General features: G+C 30.0%; 2 long non-coding RNA genes across 3 annotated transcripts; one reads left to right on the forward strand and one right to left on the reverse strand.

Moving 5' to 3' along the window:
- The first annotated feature begins 3,740 nt into the window (after positions 1-3,740).
- LOC133677433 (uncharacterized) lies at positions 3,741-7,929 on the forward strand. 2 transcript variants are annotated; one of them, XR_009835784.1, is made up of 2 exons: positions 3,741-6,439; positions 7,710-7,929. It is a non-coding gene; the product is annotated as an uncharacterized LOC133677433 (long non-coding RNA). The 2 variants fall into 2 exon arrangements; XR_009835783.1 differs by having other exon boundaries at positions 3,741-6,391.
- A 2,132-nt stretch (positions 7,930-10,061) lies between these two features.
- On the reverse strand, positions 10,062-15,595 carry LOC133677432 (uncharacterized). The gene is made up of 2 exons (XR_009835782.1): positions 15,100-15,595; positions 10,062-10,505 (listed from the first exon to the last, which is right to left on the reverse strand). It is a non-coding gene; the product is annotated as an uncharacterized LOC133677432 (long non-coding RNA).
- Positions 15,596-16,476: the final 881 nt, after the last annotated feature.

The raw sequence follows: 16,476 nt of genomic DNA on the forward strand, positions 1-16,476 counted from the left end.
CGCACAATCGAGTGGGCGACCCTTGCGTCATTCATGCAGTGTGTGCGAGATTGTTAGGTCATCAAACACCGTTTGTTGTGGTTACATTTGAAAGGTCTCGACAACCCCTTCATGATGGGGCGATGCGTGTGCCTAACACTCTCCTGATTTAGTGTTAATCACCATTTTTTTTATTCTCTCTCTATTCTCCTTGAATTACATGCTAGACCTTTTAAACTTTTAGATCAGCCTCTTTAATTTTTTTTTCCTTTCATATTTGGTTCCTGTCAGTTTGATTATTATTTTTTATTTTGAATAATCTATGAAATTACAAATATTTGAAATTAACTTATTTAACTCATAATTCTAGCCTTAACCAAGCTCAATTTTATAACAATATTCGAAACAATATGATTGTAACTCTTAAGCTCCTCTCCAAACTTTGAGCTTCACTTTTCAATATATAGATCTTGAAAACAATTCTAATTGGAAATGAGGAAATCGACTGAGTAAATGTTCATGTCATAGCTATTGGATAATGTTTTGTAATAGATAGATATAAAACAATTTATAAAAAAAAAGTTGTCCGCGAGAGGATCCTCTAATAAAGTTGTACGAGGAAGATAGAAAGTAGCTTATGAATATGACTTGAATGATTTCTCTCTTACTTTTGTAAATTGAGTAATATTCTAAAAGATGTGTGGGAAATTACTGTAGTTTCCCACGTCTTTCACTTATTAATATATTATATTATTATAATTATTATATTATATTATATTATATAACTTTTTTTTTGTTTTTAATTTTTTTTGTTTTTTTAATAATTTTTTTATTGGATTTAGTTTGTTAATATTAAATTTTTTTATTTAGTTATCAGATTTTCATAATACGGATCACGAGTTTGATGGGTTAACCTGGTTTGACGAGTTAATCCGAATTTTTTTTCTTTTTAATTAATTTTTTTTGTTTAGTTTAGTTTGTTAATATTAAATTTCTTTTTATTTAATTATCATACTTTCATGACACGTATCTTGGGTTTGATGAGTTAACTTGGTTTAATGGGTTAACCCAGTTAATTCTGGGTAAACCTGTTAATTTTTTTTCTATTTAGTTATTAAACTTTCATGACGTGAATCCCAGGTTTTACAGGTTAACCTGATTTGAAGGGTTAACCTAATTAATTCATATTTTTTTTCTTTTTCTTCATTAGTTTTTTTCTTTGTTTCTTCTTTTTAATTAATCTATTTAATTATCACACTTTTATAACACGACCTTATAGCCAGACCCACATCCAATATTCTTGAGTCCAGTGTTGCAGCTAGACTTACTTAAACTAGAGTCATGCAAGTTTAATGTTATTATTAATATTATAAATATTACTTTTAGGTCAGGCGTTACAATCAAATTTAAAACTCTTGGGTATAGTTTTACAGAAAAACTTAACACTTTTAAATCTTAATTTTTTTATATATTTTTTATGGAAAAAAAAAGCACCACATCACGTGGGTGATGGAATTAGTTATTCAACTAATGGATGAAGACAAAAACAATTTGTTATTTTCAAAACAAAAAAACGAGGAACGAAGATAGATGGAATGACATAGAATAAAGCTACGTCTTTTTGTCAAAAGACAAGCCACTCGTAGATATTTGGGTAGTCAGGAAATGCGTTTCTTCATGAAAATTTAATTTTTTTTATTTAAATTTTTTTTATTTTTATATTTTTAGATTGTTTTGATGTTAAAAATAATTTTTTTAGAATAAAAATATTATTTTTATACATGTTTTTGAAAAAATATTTTAAAAAATTATAAAATCATCAAAATTTACAATAGACTTTTTTTTTAAAGAATAATTGCAAGAAACTTGAATAGTAAATTGACAAGATACATGAGCGATACGCATTGAGACTGTTTCTAATTTTCAAAAATTGAGTACTTTTCAAATATAGCTTGTGGCAATCAAATTAAACTGGTAATGCGTACCAAAACTTTTTTTTTTTTTTTTGATTTACGTGGGGTGTCCGGGTCAGCTTGCGCGCACCACGACTATTCCCCACGGCTCACTGGATATCCTGCAAGCCCAGGAGCAGGTTAGGCACCGCGGAGGTGACAGGCGTGCACATAGAGGATCGAACCCGGAACGGGGACGGAACAAGTCACACGGCTGACCACAGCAGCTAGGCCAAAACTTTGATCAAGAGAGAGGATGATAGTGAGGGGAACCAGAATTTTAGGATGGGGGACCAATATGTAAGAAAAAAAGAAGCAAACTTGGAATAAAATAGTGAAGAAAAACATGGTGATAATTATACATAATTTTGGGGGGTTCATTGTGTGTGTTTCCTACAAAAATAAATTATTATTTAAAGAAGTTACTAAATATTTTTTAAATATTAATAAAAAAAACCCAAACGAGAGGAGATTTTACTGTCCCACTCTACTCAAAGCACTTTTTTTATTGAAATAATACTTTGTTTTTTTAAAAAAAAATTTAATAAATGCCTTTTTTTAATTCATTTTTTAATATTAAATTTATTTTTTATTATATTATCTTATTTTCATGACACAAATTGTAAGTTAAGTTAATTCAATTCATTCAGGTTTTTATTTTTTATTTTTTAATTTTAAGTTGATTAAGAATTATATTTCATGATTTGTTTTGTTTTTTTCTATTAGATTATTTCAACTTCATGATCCATGAATAATGCTTAATAGGTTAACTCGAGTTGACTCAAGTTGTTTTTTGTGTTTTTTTAATTGATTTTTTTTTCAATATTATCATTAAACATTGGGTCAATTGAAAATTAAACTTCATAATTTATTTTGATTTGTTTTCTATGGTAATATCTTGGTCTTATGATTAGAGTTGCGAGTTTTTACATTTTAACCTTAGCTAAATCAGGTTATTTTTTGTTTGTAAGAAATTATCTCAGTTTTATAACTTGAGTCACGAGTCTTTCAACATTGAGTTTGCTTTTTATTGAGTTGTCCACATCTCAGGACCCCAGTTCATGGGTTTGACGAGTTAACCCAATTGATTTAATTTTCTTAATTGATATTTTTCTCAACTTTATCATTTAATATTGTGTTTGATTGAGGATTAAATTTTATAAATTTTTTTGATTTGTTTTTTATTAGGTTACCCTAATGCTTAATGAGTTTGGCTTGCTTTTTGGTCGGGATGAATGTTTTTGGTCTAAATTGAATTGTTTGATTTTAGATAAAATAAGATGAAGAAAGTTTAAATTTCAAACCATACCAAAATATCATAAAAGATAAAAATTCCTAAGCCCAAATCGAAATTAGGACCCCATAACGATTATTATCTTTAGTCCTTATATCAAAGTTAAAATACAATTCTAATAACAACTACGTTCTAAATAACGTTTTATTAAATTTTAAATTTTTTTAATCTTTTTAAATCATTTTAATATATTGATATTAAAAATAATTTTTTAAAAATAAAAATAAATATTATTTTAATACATTTTAAAATAAAAAATATTTAATAAAAAAACCACTACAGTACCTAAACATTAATCATATATATTGGGTCTACTGTTAATTCACAGCAGCAGATAAACTGGGTCATTTAATCATATATTTTTATAATTAAAGTTTAAAGAAAATATTTTTAATGAGATTAATGTAAAATTATAATATATATTAATTAATCAAATTTTTTAAAAATATAATTAAAATAAAATATAGATTTAACCACCAACAGACCTTTTTGTGGAAATGAACAGGGCAATGTGTCATGGCCCATTGCCTTCTTTTACCTGGCTGTAGAATGGTTTTTCCGACGAGAAAGCAGCCTTGAATCTGACTGAACTGAAGTACTTAAAAACAAAGATGAAGTTACCATACCATACCATAAACAGAAAATCTGTAACTACATCTCCCAAACTGATGATCTTCTTTCAGAATCCCAACAAGAATGGTTAGATACACTTCTAAAAACTAAAAAGAGTACTGGTTTCTTCCTAAGAAAACACAGGAAATGACCATTCACACCTTACAAGGCAAGATGGCAAAGAGTTTTCAACCAACGAGAAGCCATGCAATCTCTTAAACAGTCAGCTACAAAACCACCACTACTAGAAAAACCCGGTAAATCCCATCTTCTTTATTCTCTTAATTACTCCTTTAGCATCTATAATGTTGAACCAACCCCTAAAGTCTATGACTTTATTCTCAAAACCTTTTTTAAACCTTTCAATTCCATCACATTCCTTCAGTTCTTGACCATCTTGAAAAAGTTGAAAACTTTGAACCACCTGAATCTATTTTTGCTTATCTTATAGAATTTTATGGAATTGCTGATAAAAACCAAGAAGCAATTGAGTTGTTCTGTAGAATTCCTAAGATTAGATGCCAGTTGTTTGTAGAAGCAGTAAAGGTCTAAACTTGGTGCCTGAAATTTTGTTGAAGAGTCAAGTTATGAATACTCGAATGGAAGAATCGACTTTTCAGGTATTTATTGCTGCTCTCTGTAGGATTAGAAAGTTGGGTTTTGCTATTGAGATCTTGAGTTGTATGGTGAATGGTGGGTTTGTTGTAAACGCAGAAATATCTTTTATGTTATTGTCATGTCTTTGTGAACAGAAAGAAGCAACCAAATTCGAGGTTATGGGTTTTTTAGAGGAATTGAGAAAGTTAGGATTTTGTCCTAGAATGGTGGATTATAGTAATGTTATTAGGTTTTTAGTGAAAGGAAAAATGGGTTTGGATGCTTTGCATGTTGTGAATCAGATGAAATAAGATAAAATTAAGCTTGGATAAGGGTTTATGCACTCAGAGTTTCACATTTTATGAGATAATTTGTGGTTTATGCCATAGAGACCTCAGTTGTAAAACACTTGAATTACTTGAGAAAATGGTTAGTAAGAATGTCTCCTGGTGTTAGAGATTGGAAAGCGCTTCTCCTTAACTCTGGAATCGAACTTGGTTTTATAGAGACTACATTGTTTAGTTTGGTAGACACAATTCAAACTCAGTTAATGTTGAGTGATTAACCCTCTTTTACTATTGTATCCCCCAGAAATGGTTGAAGTCAGTGATGAACCCATGAATAAAATTTTGAGGCTAAGGAGAGTTTATCTTCTTGGGTGGTGGATCCAAGAATAGAGTTTGTGTTTGTTGAATTTTCAGTAAATGTTGCCTCAGTGGTGTGCTGTGATGTTATTAACTTTTAATTAGCTAGCAAATTATGAATTCTCAAACAATTTAAAAATACAATTGACATGGTATGGATGAAGCATCAAGTTGCAACTTCAATTTTTCTATTCAGAAGCTAAGTTGCTGTCGTGGATGGATGCATGTGTATTTTGAGCACCAACGAGGCCATTATTTGATTGTATCCTTCAGTGGGGGCACATGCAACTAGTCTGTTCTGAACACGAAATCATGCCTACCCAGTATGCTTTCCTGGCCCTTACCTGGTTTTACAAATTACAAGAAATGCACTAAATATTAAAGGAACAACATCCAACTCCAGGTATTCTCTCAATTTATGTGTTCATTGCATAAGATGGGTATGTTCATACTATTGTGGCGTGTTCTGGCCAAGTCTGTTTTGCCTTTTTTTCTCGATAACTTCACTGTTCTGCATGGAACCTAAGTACTTGAGTCACTGGCATTGATTGGCCAACTACTTTAAAACAAGCAACAACTTGCTTCTATACTTTGTGTTTTGTTTTCTATTTTTTCACTAATGTTGATTATTAATTTTCAAATTCAACCCTATGGTCTGTTCTTACAATGTGTTCGTTGATTTCTTTTGATTTATCTCTTGCAGTGTCTCAAATTTACCACCGTGTACATTTTGTCTTTAAGGTGAATTATTGTAGACAAGAACTTTAATAGATAGAATATATAACTCCAACAAAATGCTTGAGTTGAGTTGCTCAGAAGCTTAGCAGAGAGCTGTTGGTGGTAACTCGTACATGACTTTTTGTTATTTGTATCATGTCATGATACTAAAAATTGGAATAGTTCCAACTGGTTTGGATCAACAGTTTTTGGTTGGATCAGCTTCTTTTACCTGTACAACTTTTTTAGCTCCAGAATTCGTGCAAAGCCACGCTTCATCAACACTTGTTTACAATAGAAATTGTAGCCTTAAAAGTGGAATCTTTTCCGATCTACAAGGTTGATCAGACCAAGGTATGACTTCATCCTAGAAACCAAAAATGCTGTTTCTTTTGAAATGGGTCTTTCTAATCCTCTTTTCCATGGAATTAACGCTAGGATTTGATTAATGGTGGTGAAATGACACAATTATGGATGGGTGCTTTTGTTGTCCTCTCATTTCTTTACATGTCATTGTTTCCAACGGCAGGCCAGCGAATGATTTGCTAGAGTAATTGGTAAACCAGCACCCAGTGCCTGCAATATTCTTCATTGGGGTATTTTGCATGATCAAATCTAAGTCTTTTATGGTTTAGGTTTATAAGGTATTTGTTATTATTAAATTTACTTGCTGAATCTGGATAGTGAATGCATGCCAAACTCTTGGTTTTCATTGACTGAATTTTGATTTGGATTATAGACTATGTAGATGAGTTAGGTTTGTTGATTTCTTATTTCACTAAGTGTCCACTCCTCATGTACTTTCTTCATCAAATATTATGAAGTTAAACGAGTCTATAACCCTACAACGGCTGCTTTTCCTTCTTTCTGAAAGTGGCCAAAACTCTTGAACTGTCATCGCAATAGAATTTGATTAGAGGATCTCCAAGATAGAAGAACATATTAAGCAACTGGGGTCAGACTCTGTCCTCACCACCAACTGTTTATTGTTCACAAATCTCTTGCAAGTCTGCCATAGATGCAGGGAAGAGTCTAAATGAAACGAAATTTGCTTTATTTCTTTCCAAGCTTGTAGAGTTGCATTGTAGTATATGAACACTGATCAAGGACACTCTATTAATCTGGCACCTGAAATACTGTCAACAACAAAATTATCATGTTTCGTGTTAGCTTTACCAGTACACTCCAATCTCATAGTAAGCCATTTGCTGTGTTTCGAATTATAGTAGTGTAGTTAGAGATGGCAATGGTACGAGGTAGGTATTTTTTTTTTTGGGAAAAAATTGGTTTTGGTTAGTATTTGGATAAAATCCAGAAATATATATTTTATAAACCATACCCGATCCGAAACACATGCATGTTATATCTATACAGTATATATAATGACACTTTATAATTACAATTTTGCCATTATATCAGAAACTCTAATTTTGTATTGATCTCATCTTGATTAAATTACTTAGTAGTTCTATTTACTAAAAACACGAAGTAATATTTTGATTATTGTTTTTTTTTTTTGCTTCTGCTTTTTTATGATATTTGTATGTTTTCCAAAGAAAATTTTTTTTTTTAAGTAATTCATTAATTTTTTAAAGAAAATGTTTAATTTATTAAATAAATTGTTTAATTTAAGTTATATCCTCAAACGGTAATTTTAATTTAAGTGATTTTATCAGTAACACAATACATCAATTCATCACCATACAAATTAATGTGTTTTATTACAACAACATCACAATAATGTCTTTGGTTACATATAGTTAACCAAATTTATTAAAATTATTTACTCTACAAAAACTAGAAATTATTTATTCAATTTAAGACTTTTTAAATAATAAAAAAGAAGAAGAAGAAAGACTTCCCTATCGCCCCCTGTTTTTTCCACTCATGCCATCAAAATCTTCTGTGGCGCAGGCTATAAATTTCAAGCAAGAAAGACTTCCCTCACGAGTTGGTAGAGAAGCATTGATCCACAAAGAAAGAGGGTCTCAAGTTAAACTCCATTTATGTATTTGGCAAAGAATAGTTTAGCAGTTCAGTAGCTTTCATTTCCGGTGGGAGAAGTACATGTAAGCCACCACCATGAATAAATTAAAAAGGAAACTGAAAATAAAAGTAGTTGATTCACTTTCTACTTTCTTGGTGAAATCGTTGGACTGCCTATGAGCATTATGTGTCCATTCTGGATTGCCTTTCTTGAAATGGACTTTAGGCGTTATAAAGACTTCCCTGTCAACGGGCGAAAGCTTGATGTCTATTTCTGAAAGATGCAACACAGCACAAATGGTGTTTCTATCAACTTTTTTCTTTCTTTCTTTTTTTTATTGGAGTAGAAGGTGGGCAATGCTCTTGTTTAGCATTACAGCTGGATCACTCCTTTTTTTTTTTTTTTAAAGGTGATCAAGTTTATGTCCGATTTGACTGGGATTGTGAGGGCTCGAAGTAGATTGGATGATGGGTTCTCCCACCCAAATATATATATACACACACACACAGTTACACACCCAACTTTTACTTCAGGTCTAGATTTTACTAGAGAGATAATAAATTTCCTTTTTAGAATTTTTTTAATTGTATATGGTTATTACAAACACTATAAAAAGTAATATGAGCATGTTATAATTGCTTTATAACTACATTTTACTTTACAAATATGAGTATTTGATTTAAGAAATGATGATTCTTAAGAATATGTAAAGTTAGCAAATTAGCGTCCTTTATGTATTGAGGTGTCGCTTGGTGATAATGAAAGAATACTGGAAACGAGAATGAATTATTATTTTTTTGTTCTTGTTGAGTGGTGTTTGATCAAGAAATGAGAGTACATAAGAATGAGATTTTAAACATCATAATAATAATAATAATAATAATAATAATAATGTTATTATTATTATTAATGAGAACTAATTGAGTAGGGGAAATCTCTATTCCTCTATTAATAAAGTACTGTTTAGTGGAGTAATATATATATTTATTTTATTTTATTTTATTTTATTTTTATATTTATTGGGATTAAATTTTATAATTTATTTTGGTTTGTTTTTTTGAGGTTATCTTAATCTCATTACCTGAATCATGAATTTTGTAAGATAACTAGGTGGATTTTAGTTTTTTTGGGTTTTTTTTTTAATTTTATCATTCATCATTTAGGTTGATTGAAAATTAAGTTTCGTAATCGATTTGCTTTCAATGATATTATTACAATTTCATGATTCAAGTTAAGGGCTTGACATGTTAAATTATGTTGACTCAGATCTTCACTTTATTTTTTTAATTGAATTTTTTTAATTTTATTTTTTGATATTGGATTGATTGAGAATTAAATTTTATGATTTGTTTTGATTCATTTTCTATTCATTTATCCTAATCACATGATCAAGGTTTGACGGATTAACTCAGATTGACTCGAGGTTTTTTTTTTAATTTTATTTTTGAATATCGGGTTGATTGAGAATTGACATTCAATATGTTTTTTGATTTACTTTCTATGAGGTTATTACGGTTTCTTAACCCAGTTTGTGGATTTTAAATGTTAACCTGAATTGATTTGGGTCAATTTAATATGTTGTTTCAATATTTTTTTTATAAATATGTTGTCTTGAAATATTTTTAGTTAAACTATGTTTTTTTTTTTCAGTTATTCATATTGTCTTTGGATTCGTTAAGTTAATCATGTTTTATTGGATCAATTTTTACCTAATTTAATTTTTTTTCTTTTTAAAAACATGCTAACAAAACTGAATATTTTTTTTAAAAAAAGAAATTGATACAACCTGAAGTAGCTAAGTAAAAAATCTAGTTAATAACTATTTCCACTGCAACCAATGCTACCTTCAATGATGGTGATATATCCATCCAAGAGATCGAATCCACCCTAGCACTCTGTAATCTCTTAATGGAAGTTCATCCAGCCACCGGATACATATCCATGTAAATGCTAGAATATACTTAAAAAAGCTTATGTTAATTTCTTTATTCTGATCCACGTTGAGCAAGTGCTCTTGCTATGATTACATAATTGTCAATTTTTTCCGTTTTCACCAAGGTCAAGCCAGGCCTACAAAGCTTGAAGCCTGTCATTAGTGGGATACACGCTTCACAAATTTTCTAGCCGTTGTGAGTAAAAACTGAGTAAACTCATATTAGATCCATTTCAAATCCGATCCGAGAGAACATATTAATTTTTTATGCATGATAATGCTACCGTGTATGGAAGCCATGCTTTCTTTCTAAATAATATAAAACGGTAATATATGCAGCAAAAAATAAAATGAAAGAGTTGCTTTAGATATAAAAACCATCATTAACAAGGAGGGAAAAAAGATAACTTGAGCAACTTGAAGAAAATGAAAGATTTACATGTAAAAGCCATCATTTTCTAAGGTTGCTTGCAATCTCGATCACTCTAAAAACTCGGGTAAACGAAAGGTATTTGATAAGAAGGCAAGATGCTGTGAATGGCATTTCACTGTCATTCAAACGTGGTTGAGAGGGGAAAACAAAAGAGCTAAATTGGATGGATTAGAGGCAATATCTGCGGTGGCCATTGCTATCTTGTACTGTCCCCTGGATGGTGGCCAAAATGCTATATATCCATGATAATAAGACATCACTTTTCTTGGGAACTCATGCCTCGATGGTTTTGCTCCACTCATCTCTAATCGGTTGTATTGGTGAAGACTGAGAGCAACATTGATAGACACCCACTACCTGTTAATGGAAAGGAGCAGAGATAAAGAAGAAAACTGACGATCAGCAAGAGATCTCACGTCTTTTAGTTGCCAGACTACTTGCTTGTATATATATATCTGCTATCACATGATTTCCGCCAAGACTCGATCGGTGGAGAAGAAACACCACCTTTTTTCCCATTATTCATATTGTGTACTGTTTCTCAACTTTTCTGTATATGAAGTCTCAACAGAAAGCATCATGGAAGACAAGACCCCGGCCCACTTCATATTTTCTAGAAAAGAAAAAACTCGAAATCTTTGAGGAGGGGGCATGCATACCATTGAAATTCCGTGGAATAAATTTTACGGTAAATTTTAATTTCTCCTCATAGGAATGCCTCAATTTTATACTAGAAAATATGTGTAAATTTTATTTTTTCTTCTAGGATTTATGATGAAATATCTCGATATAACTCAAAATATTCTGAAAGAAAACAAAACAAAACAGACATAGACTCATTTAAATCTTTATTTTCATTTAACATTTAGTATTGACAAATTATGAAAAAGGGATGATATTGTTATCGGTGGATGAAAATTGAATTTGATAGGGTATGGAGATTACTTGAGAAACAACTAACTCAAGTTTTAGATATCAATTTTGTTTTTCTGAAAAAACAACTTTTTTATTGATTTTTTTATCTTAATTCAATTATTTCTTTAGTTTATAATATTTTTTAGATGATAATGAGATATTTTATAAATTTTAAGAATAAAATTAAAATTAAAATTTATGATCCCTTGTTACTACAAACAGAAATGAACAAAATAAATTGAGGGAAGCTGAAACTACTTATTATCACAACCAAGGAGATTGAATTATACAAACCAAACTTTCGAGATGAATTTGAGACACCATCTAAAGCATACTAAAATTTACCCTAAATTTTTAGTGTTAAATACAATTTAGTCCTTATAGTTTATAAAAAAACTAATTACTCCTTGTAGTATCAACAATAATTAAATAATCATTTAACCATGCTTAATTTAAATGTATGTTTTTGAAAAAAGCTTTCTTTTCTCATCAACTTTCCATCCAATCTATTTTTTTTTACCTTTTCTATTTATTAAAATAAAAAAATAAAAAATAATTAAAAAATTCAATGCATGGATAAAATTAAACTAAATGAATTTTTTTCTGTTCTTATAGACTACTTTAATTATTTTTGCTAAATTACAAAGGTCAAGTTATAAATAACTCAAAGTTTTTATTATTGAAAATTATTCATGAGATGGATAAATAATAATATTTTGGAACTTGAGGTTGGTTTTTCTTCTAATTAACATCTTTTTTTTTTCTTCACCACTTTGGGTTCTAATTCAACAAGCCCTTTTTCTTGACTCTTTTTTTTATTATTTTGTTTGGATTACAGAAGAGGTACGAACCCTATCACCATTTTTGTATATATGATATAGAATAAAAACAGATAATAATACATGTAGACTGAAGGGTAAATATGTTAAGTATTTGGAACAAAAGCCTCGAATTTAATTATTTTATTAATCAAGGATGATTTGTTTTTATCGTTATACAATTGTGTTCATATAAATAATGGAATAAGACAACACTAATCCTTCCAAGCATTAAAACAATATTTAAAAAAAAATATCAGAACAATATTATTATCAAATTCCACATGCATCAATTTAAAGTTGATGTATCATGCATTATATATATTTATTTAAAAATCCATGATTAAAAAAGCTAGAGATAGGACTTAGCAGAATATCAAGCTTAGATAACATAGATTTAATTTACTTTCAATTCTAATATCTTTAAGTTTAGTCACATGTTGAGACCAAGTTCATATGAGTCTGGTGAGATGTCAGACTCAATATTATTGAATTTAACTACACGCTGAGCTCAATTCCTTATATGAGTTTGATGAGGTGCCAAACCCAATATCATTGGGTTCAACTACAAATTGATTCTAATAACATGTGGGTCTAGTAAGGTGCCAAATCCAATATTTTTAACTTTAACTATGTGTTGAGCCCAAATATATATGGGTTTGACAAAATACTAGACTAAACATTTTTGGTTCAGTTACATGTTAAGCCCAATTATATGTGAGTTTGATAAAATACCAGACTTAACACATTTGAATTCAGCTACATGCTGAGCTCAATTACATGTGGATTTGACAAGGTGTCAGACCTATCATTCTTGAGTTCAATTATATGTTGAGCTCAAGTGTATGTGGGTCTAGAGAAATATTAGACACAACACCATTGAGCTTGGAATTTTTCCAGCTCCAAATACATATGGTGTTGATAATTTTTTTAAGCCCCATCTTGGGTCATGAAGATTTGTTTTTTTTTTTAATGTTTTTTAACATAAAATATTAAAAGTAAAAAATGATAATCTCTCTACATTTTTAGATACATAAAATTCTTCTAATATCTTACTGTATTTCCATCAACATTAATATTGTGTAAAAGATATATATCCCTCATTAATTCTGTGTAAAAGATATTTATGTGAAGGAAATAATATTCCAACACCTCTATTCAAGTAACATGGCTATATATATACTTTCTAAACCATCTACGTAAATAATTCATATTTTTTTTCTATTCTCTAAGTATTTATACGTTTATTTTCAAAGTATTTATTATACATAATTAAGAACAAATATTTTTGTTCTTGGAATTAAAAAAAATCATTCTCTCATTTATTGCAATTTCTTATTAAAAATTACTAATTTTATTATTGAAGGATCCCTAAATTCTACAAAAAAAAAATTGTTTTACAGGTATAGGTTTTTTATCACCAACTATCAATTACATGAATTCTAAAAAAAAAAAAATATATTAACATTAACATATAATCATTCTCTAGTATTAAAAAAAACCTTCATATTAGATTTTGAATCATCATGAGAAATGCACGTGAAGAAAAAATCTACTTAATTGATTGATTTATGATTTTTACGTTCAATTATAGAATCCAATGAAAGATAATTATTATAAATGTTTTCCTTGCCGGATTAATCTGACAGAAGGAGAGAAATAAATGAGATGTTATTTCATAAGAAACAAAAAATTATAATTATAATTATAATTATAATCATAAACACTCAAATTATGGGACTAAGAAGGCTCATTGATTGGTTCTACTGTTCGTAAACAATAATACATTGGAAGTTTAGGTTGAACTTGCTAGTAATTAACTCGTTTTTCTTTCCTTCACCACCTCGGGCTCAAATTCAACGAGCCTTTTTTCTTGACTTTTTTTTTTTCTTCCAAAATTTACAAAAGAGAGGTACGAAGCCTCTCAGCGTTTACGTGTGTGATATAGAACAAAAACAGATAATAAATGTGTCAATTCAATGATTAGACCGAACGAAAAATGTGTGGAGCCTTTGGAAAAGAAAACCTCAAATTCAATGGTTTTGTTAGTCAAGGATAGGCTGTTCTGTCATATAACTAATGGATTAAGAAAACCCTAATTATTCTTCTAAACATGGAAAAAAAATAATTTTTTTTAATATCAAAACAATATTATTAACTTATTCTTAAGCAAAAACTATTGTCTATGACATCAAGTTGTCTGCTAGCTCTAAATCACTATAATTATACGAAAAAAATAAATTTTCAATACAAAATTTAGCAATAATAGTGGATGGCATGCCTTATAAAGACATTTTTGCTTCTACAATATCGTGTTTATTATTTCTCGTTTTTAGGTTTCCCAAATGTTGGTTTCGCAACAAGATAGCATTCAAAGATCAAATATCATCATGAAATTCGGGAGAAAATTTGACAATAAGGGCTTGTAAAGACATTTTTGCAATCATGGGACTAATATAGGCCCATTAATTGGTCCTACTGCTTTTTTTTTTTCCTTTGCAAATAACATGGATCAAGATTACTGAGCTAGCAAAGTGAGAAGATAGAGAGAATAAAAGTTGCTAGAAAAAAAATTGAGAAGAATAGATTAGGAACAAATTATAACTTTTAAAACCTGGGATTAACTTAATTGCTGATAGTGCCAGATACTTTTGTGATCTATTTTTTATTTTATTTTATTTTATTTTTTGGTTGTGAAATAACATCAATCATGATTATAGAGTTACCTCTGTCGATGGTTAGCTCAAACTTCACAGCTGGATATGGAAATCAAACTGTCGGCATCATAATAAGCTTGAATCGACTCTGATCATGATACTAATAATTGAGTCAAAGCTTATCTTTATCCACCATGACGATTTTGAAGAAATATATCGCTCACTGACTTTGAACTCGCAATATGACAATATATCCAATAAAACAAGACGTAGAGGATAGATCTTTTCTTGATCTTTATTCTCACATTCAAAGAATTGTTTTTCTTGATCTTCACAAATATTATATTTAATTATACACACATATTTTCTTTTTGTTTGTATGTGTATCTTCGTTTAACATATGATATGAGGAGTGCTTTTTACGCATAGTATTTTGACCATAAGAGAACAAAAGGAGAAATGGTTAGGTATGCAATGCCTATGGAGCCATAACTTCTCTCCACAAAAAATACAGAACAAGAATTATGCTAATTACCTAACATGGGTTTAAATATGACTCACCTGCATGCATGAATTCAGTCCCTGAAGAGGAGATTCTCTCGATCCTATATGAAGTGCCCAGATGAGCTAATAATATAGGTGTGGTAGTGATCATGATGGGGAAGACAGGCACATGAAGAACTAACTCGCTGAAGCCAACAAAATCTATAGTAGGTAAGAGTCATAACTCCAGCAAGAAATGTCTCTCTCACTCTGTGTGCATGAGTTAGTAATGCACGTGCCCTGCTTCTCCATCTTGCTCACACACACCTTCTCTTCACTTGATATCGCTGATATAGCTCTAGCTAGAAACTCAGCCTAGCTACCTCCTCTCTCACATAAGAAAATGAGTGAGAAAGAAAGGGGGTGGGAGAGGTGGAGTGGAGTTTTCTTAAAATGGTGAATTTGGGACACCTATCTGCAATTTTCAGTACGCGGTGTCCACTAATTTATAACAGGAGGTAAATGAATGTGTGTTCCAAGGTGGTTGTGAGGCAAGAAATGAAAAGGCTTAGTTGGATGTGGGACCTAGTGAGTTTGCAAAGCAATTTACCTCGAAGCACAGCTTGTCACAACCATCATGAATAGCATTGGACCACAGCATCACTAACGCAAAATAGATTTACTTCTATGCCCTAGCTATGGCTTGCAATTCTTAATTCAAGAGAACTAAAAAGATTAATCCCATTATTTTGTTGGTGGCACCTGAACAATAGTTCGAAGTGCATTTCAAAATGGCATGTCACTATTGTTTATTCAAATGTTCTAATCTTAAGTTTATACTTTATTTGGTCTCCAAGGCAAGAAAGCTACAATAGTTAAACAAATTTATTAATAGATATTATCAATTCATTAGCTTTAGATCCCATACTGATTAGGAGTCCAATGTGAAGTGCTCACATGCTAAGCAATTTTAAATGATTCAACTTTTTATGTATTGATAAATTTAGAGAGATAAATGTATCACCGTCTCTCGTCTACATAAAAAAAAAAAAAGGTGAAAATAAACATTATGTCTCACTCATCTTGTTTATCCCACTTAAAAAGTATTGAATCATCTAGAAGTTTGAATTAGATAATTAAGTTTGGATTTTCAACAAGAGATTTAGAAGAAAAAAAATCATTTTAAAAACTTTATACTAAAGTTATTAAACTCAGTCTAGTTATTTGATCCAAGATCATGCGTAATAATTTCTCTAGCAACAATAACTATTTATGCATAATATGCCTGCACTTAATTAATGAGATTTAAGAGAGATTAAGAAAGTAGAACTTCTAGGTCAATCTCCATCTATAATAAAAAGAAAAGAAAACCTTATATGTTATTAGTGATATGCATTAATATTCTAGTTCACTATAATAATTGTATTGAAGAAAAGCTAAATTTTTGCCCATATT

This window comes from Populus nigra, chromosome 17 (assembly GCF_951802175.1).
Source record: "Populus nigra chromosome 17, ddPopNigr1.1, whole genome shotgun sequence".
NCBI classification, from domain to species: Eukaryota; Viridiplantae; Streptophyta; class Magnoliopsida; order Malpighiales; family Salicaceae; genus Populus; species Populus nigra.